At 36.4% G+C, this 6,434-nt stretch overlaps 1 long non-coding RNA gene across 1 annotated transcript; it reads left to right on the top strand.

The window, feature by feature from the left end:
* Window positions 1-221: 221 nt before the first annotated feature.
* Window positions 222-6,067, top strand: LOC139075146 (uncharacterized). The gene is made up of 3 exons (XR_011525247.1): window positions 222-515; window positions 1,471-1,529; window positions 2,732-6,067. It is a non-coding gene; the product is annotated as an uncharacterized lncRNA (long non-coding RNA).
* The last annotated feature ends 367 nt before the right edge of the window (window positions 6,068-6,434 follow it).

Below are 6,434 nucleotides of genomic sequence, written 5' to 3'. Positions count from 1 at the left end.
TGAGCAGTGCCGTGTCCTCGCCCAGGATTCGAACTGACAAAACTGGGCTGCCTGCAGCGGAGCGAGCAAACTTTACCACTTGGCCATGGGGCCAGCCCTGAGGGAGTCTTTTCATGGAGATTCTGAAAAAATCCTGGAATGCAGCAGTGTTGCCTAGTGACCTGTACTATGAGCCTTGGCCTTGATTCCTTTGTGAGAAGTTGCAGATGAAGTAGATGTCCAAAGGAAAACTCCAGAATTAGAATGACTATTAAAATTGCTGGCTAGAAGCCATCAGTACTCAAGAGTGGATACTACTACCTTTGGCAGGAAAGCAAATTGTTCTTTCTATCCACAGGTAGAAACTGGTACTCTGACAATGTGTGCCTTTCAATGGAGGATGCTTGAAGTGCCTTTCAAGGATGCTGCTTTGTTTTTCTGGCTCTACATGCAACCCATACAATTGATGGAATTTTCTATTAAACATGAAAGGGCTTAAGGAAATTTGTCTAATAGCAGAATAACCCACGGTAAAGGTAAATATCTATTTTTAATATTCAGTATTTTGATCATAATAAAATAGATTGAAAATGCTGGTGGGTGAAATATTCTAGTTCGGTAGCACGTGGATAATGCATAAATCCCTCAAAGTATAAAAACATTCAACTGGACATGACATAGTAAAATGGGGTAGCAGAGAGAAGAGGTTGAGATGCAGGCTTATAATAATAATAAGGTAGCATCCAATTAGATTGTGACTCTGTCATTTGTAGGTTGTTTGAAGTTGGGAAAATCTCTTAATTCTCTGTGCAGTGGTTCCTTATTGTAAGTTAGGGATAAGCAATAGTACCTGTCTCATCAGCCCGTTTTGAGAGTCAATATAAGGTGCTTAGAATAGCTCCTGGTATGTAGGAGGCGGTGGTGTGCTGGTAAATGATTAACAACTGGCTCTCCAGAAAAAAGTTCTGCTTTATAGTGCCTGCCAATTTCTGTAGTGTAAATCCTTCCACCATTAGGTGAATACTCTCGTGATGACATCACTGGATGCTCAATTGGAAAGACAGAGGCGCAATTGGCTTCCACTAGCCTCTGTGAGCCAGCTCCAGCCTACTATCGATAGTAAGCATTGAATAAATCTCAATTGTGGTTATTTTTGTATTAACATAATGAAAGACACTTAGGGACTTTTACCTCATTAATCAGATATGCCATATATCATGATCTTCTATTTTGATGGCATATTTAGCTTATGATATACCACATAAAAGTCCAATATGTAACATATATTTGCTGTAGTTTCCCTGGTGGGATTAGTTAGGGTCCCAACTTTAAATTCTGCATTTTCTGTTTATTAGTGTGCAAAACACCCCTTAATTTACATTACTATGTGTACCTAACATTTGCATCTCCCAGGTTCAGTGTGTTTACATTTTTGATTGTGATATTGTCTTCCCACAGAGTTTTACTTTTTATTTATGTTCTCATTGTCAGGCATCATCAATTTTGAAAAGAATAAAAAGAGAGAGAAATTAAAGGAGCAGCTTGTTAAGGTAATGCCTTCCAGATGAGGCAGCAACTGCCCACTTATTAGGCTGTGAGTTCTCAATAGGCTTTCCACGTCAAGCCTCCTTACAAGCATCTCTCTACTGACCTCAGACAATATAGAGCTCAGGCCTCCTTTTTTCTAAGACTGACTTTTAAGAGTGAAGTATCAGCATCTGTGACAAGTAATAGAGAAGGATGCCGAGAGCCTTGTCTTGCAGAGTTTCAGTAATTTTTTTAAGTCTAAAAATGCCGCCTAATTAACATATCTGGTCAGAATAGGTATTTACATAAAGAGGGTTCAAAACATGCATAGAAAAATTTAACTTAGATGTTATAAAAGAAATTACCTTTATGCTGAAAATTGACAGCATATTATATTAATTAATAACAAAGCCTCCCACGCTAGAACTGTCCCAATTTTTCTTCAGAACAGTTAGAACAAATAATTTATCTAGAGTCTGAAATTGTAAATATGAAAATATATTACTGACACTTCTCTGGAGTTTAGATACACACAGCTGGCTATGACGTTACCATCTTGGCTTGCCTCCTAGCTGGAACCGGGAGCTATATATCATTCAGGTTGGACTTTCATGATTTTAAAAAGAAATTTATAGTTCAATTAAGTAAAAAGAGTCTCATTAGTAGATTTTGGAGGATGGGGTAGGGGATTTTTGGAGAAGCAGGCCAGCCAGTGTGCTTTCATGAGTCATTCTTGCTTTATCCCCGAACCTAGAGGGGGTTGCTTTAGAGACATCTTTATCCAACTTAGGCGACAGGGGCTGGGGCACAGCTGTTACAAGTTTTGTTTTTCAGATCTTGCTAGTTGTATTAGCAGCAATTATAGAGCCTCTATTGTGTGCCCAACACTAGTCAAAACTGCTCATCCCCACAACAACCCTTTCATTATTACTCCAAATTTACCAATGAGAAAATTGAGGTTAAAAAATGTTTATTAACTGGCCAAGGATTATGGTTACTAATGAGGAAACCTACTTTTCCAAATTCAGTCTTTGCTTCCACAGCCCCCTTCCTTCCTCTGTATCACACTGCCTCCAGTAAGACATTGAAAAACAAGGCTTCTTTTAGAACTTGTTTTCAAGATTTTTAAGTTGTAGATTTTTCTTCTCAGAAAAAAAATCTCATTAACTTGTTCCAGAAATAATGTCTGTTCTTTAAATTCTGTCATCGTTCTCTATCATTGCAGCTAAAAAAAAATTCTCTTGAAGAGTGAAGATGGAAGATTGGGAGTCACAAGAAGAGAAAAGATTTTGTGGACACTTGGGTTCCACAAAAAACAATTTATAAAGCCAAGATGTTTCATTTCCTTTAAATTAGTTACGACTTCAAAGGTATATGAAGGAAAAAATGTATTTGGTAGGTATTGGGACTATTTTTAGGATTGTTTCAATATTTGGAAAAACAAAAGACTTTGAAAACAATTAGTTACAAGTGAGAATCAGCTTTTCTATTTTGGAACGAGATCCCTTTGAAAAGCTCATATTGCTACAACACACACTGATCCCTATTGTGTACTTCTGGGGTCAGTCAGCTCAAACAGCTGGCCCAAGGTAGCTACCATATTTCATAGAATCTAAGAAAGTGAAACAAAGCCACAGAATACTCGGCACAGCTTGATGAGAAACTGATGAATTTAATCCTCCTTTTTCTGTTGCTAAGAATTCATACCTTCATATCTTTTCCTGAACTGTTTTAAATGCAAACAGAAAAGCTATATCTGTTGTGGTATGTGTTGCATAATGGAACCATGGCCAAGTGAGTCTCTTCCTGGTGCGGGACGGGGGAGTGCGGGTGGGTCACTGAATAAGGAGGATGAACAGAAAATCCTGGTTAGAGCATCCGAAAGAGATAAGCAAACGGATATCTCGGCAAGACCTTTCAGAGGCTGTTGTGAGCCAATGAGTGAGTGAGCAGTGGCATAGGGGTTAGCAGTGGGCAAACATCAAAAGGCCGTTTGACATCAAGTCCACTTTCATTGGTCATCCTCAGATGATTAGTTAAACTATTCAATGCTCTGCTCCTTTAGAAGGACCTTTTTTTGAAGCTGTGCCATAGCTCTCTATTTAATTCCGACTCTTTAGACAAACAAATTCAAAAAGCATTTTTGCAAGAGCCAAGACAAATTATGCATAGTAAGTACTATATAACAATTCAAAAGTTTCAAAGCTGAAAATGTAGAACAGAACACTATAGGATTTTTCCTGTTTTGATAAGTCATACCAACCTTTTCCTTCAGAGTAAGGATTTATCAGGTCCTGGTCAAAAGTCCCTTGCAGCAATACGGATCTTCCTCCACATAAGAAAGGGCTATTGGTAAACTCATCGGAAGTTGAAAATATTGTAAGTGGATAACCAAGTGTATTAAATGCATCAAACCCTAGCCCTGACCCTACTGAACATCATAACTTAGCCTGGCCTACCTTAAACGTGCTCAGAACACTTACATTAGCCTAGAGTTGGACAAAGTCATCTAACGCAAAGCCTATTTTATAGTAAAGTGTGGAATATCTCACATAATTTATGGCATCCTGGTACTGAAAGTGAAAAACAGAATGGTTGAGTTGGTACGGAATGGTAGTAAGGTGCCAGTTGTTTACTCTTGTGATGGCCTAGTTGACCGGGAGGTGCGACTTGCTCCCGCTGCCAAGCATCACGAGACAGTATCATTCTGGTACAGCTAGCCTGGGAAAAGATCAAAATTCAAAATTTGAAGTATAGTTTCTACTGACTGTGTATTGCTTTCACACCCTTGTAAAATAGAAAAATTCTAAGTTGAACCATTATCAGTTGGGGATCGTCATCCTTCTCCTGAGATGTAGCTTTAAATGCTCTTTGCAAATGCGGTGATTTTTATCAATGACAGTAGTTTAAAAACCCATATAATTTTGAGCAGTTTTTCAGAGAGGCTTAAAATCCCAAAATATGTAACCAAAAATTTCCTTCCTAATTAACAATGAATCTGATGGCAGGATAAATGAATATATCCTCAGATCTTTTTCTTTTCTTCTTTTGTAAAATCTCAGTATTCACACTTGCTGACTTTTTCTCCTCCTGGGTTTAGACCTCTGAACCCTAACTAATTTACAAGGATGAATTACAAATTTCTGAGAAGTTCATAGGAATTTCCTGAGTATAAATGTAAAATTTCCATCTTTTTCCAACAGTTTTAAAATGCAATTTTAAATTCAGTTTTGTTTGGTTCTATGTTGGGTCCATAGAATTAATGTGGAACTAAATTTCTTTCATTGCAAAATATCAAGAAAGTAGACATATAGAAAAATAAGTCATTTTTGCATATCAAGTTAACTGATAAATAAAGTGCCAACCTTTCCAGGGATAGTAGCATTAGTCACTCAATTTATTTAGTTGAAATGTATTAAATAAATGTATATTCCCAACGGAGTCCTGAAAGACCTGAGCTTAATTTAAGCCTGTCCATCTAACACTTCATTACCTAATGTCTAGCATTGCTGTCAATTTACTCTGTTTAAGTCTTGGTTTCCCAAGAAAATCCTGAGCTTCCTGAGGATAAGAACTTAGTTTTACAGTACTATTGTACATTCATAGCACCTAACACTAAATCTTGGATATAGAATATGTTTGGTAGTTATTTGTGGCTTGGTATGATTAGATCTTGAATTCCACACAGTATATTCCGTACAGTGAATTGTATTTTCTACAGTATTTTGAATAGGATACATCTTCTACATCAAGCTTCTGCAAACTACAGGCCAAGACTGATCACTCCTGTTTTGGGAAACAAAATTTGACTGCAGCACAGGAATGCCCACTCATTTATATATGTCTATGGCTGCTTTCACACTGCTATGGCAGAGCTGAGTAGTTGGGACAGAAACCCTACAGCCCACCAAGCCAAAGTATCTACTATCTGGCACTTACAGGATTATAGAATTGCCAACCTCTATTCTACATACTTGTCTTTGTTGGAAAATATAAATACTTAGAGTCTGAATCATTTAATTTTTTACCTTCCCTGGAAGTAAATTAGATGATAATACTTCCTGATGCTGTATATTTTAAGCAAGATTTTCCAGTAAGCATAAGTAGCAAAAGGAGAGAGAAAAAATAATAACGGAGTGTGTACCCTTTTTCTTGCCACAGCTACTATATTTCTGATTGAAGATAGAGAATAGACACATTAAAACACACCCTAAAAATGCAGTCTGGTTTCTTGCCAGGATAAACCTTCATTAAAGCCAAGATTCAGTTTAAATTAAAAGGTTGAAACAGTCACATTGTATTAGAGAAAATACACAGCTGCCTTAAAAAAGGATTGAATTGGCTGGTTGTAAGCTGCACTTTGAAGCTGCCAGTCTACCTAAAGTGTATTCATAAAACACACTTACTATTGGTTGAAATAATGATTTACTTAATGACCTTAAAAACACAATTATTTCATTCTTATGTTGATTTTACAAGACAATGCACATGTTGAAAAAGTGGAGAGCAGCCCCTTACATTCTTTACTACTTTAAAATAAAATTATCATGCTGTGGAAAGTTAACAATACTCTTCTTTCTTTATTATTACTTTAGAAAGAAATACTGAACAGCTTCTATTTAATGCCATTTTAAAACCCAAGGAAAGTACCATTAAGCACTTAACATAAGCAATTATTTTATTTGAATACTTTTAAAAGCAATTAATGAGTTTGATTTTCATTGTGTATTGACTTAGACCCATTATGTAGTGTCTTATATTTCCTTGATTTTTAAACTATGTTTTTAAATCTCTCACTGCTTATCAGCAGATATTTAGATGGGGAAGTATATTTCCTTTGTACAATTGAGAAGACACAAGAAGATTTTTATATATTACAATAGCTAGATAATTTACAAAGAATAATGCTAAGTTCAAAGAATTAAGAA

This window comes from Equus przewalskii, chromosome 13 (assembly GCF_037783145.1).
Source record: "Equus przewalskii isolate Varuska chromosome 13, EquPr2, whole genome shotgun sequence".
Taxonomy (NCBI): Eukaryota; Metazoa; Chordata; class Mammalia; order Perissodactyla; family Equidae; genus Equus; species Equus przewalskii.
Note: the sequence above shows the minus strand (reverse complement) of the source record. Positions and strands in the feature narration are given on the sequence as shown.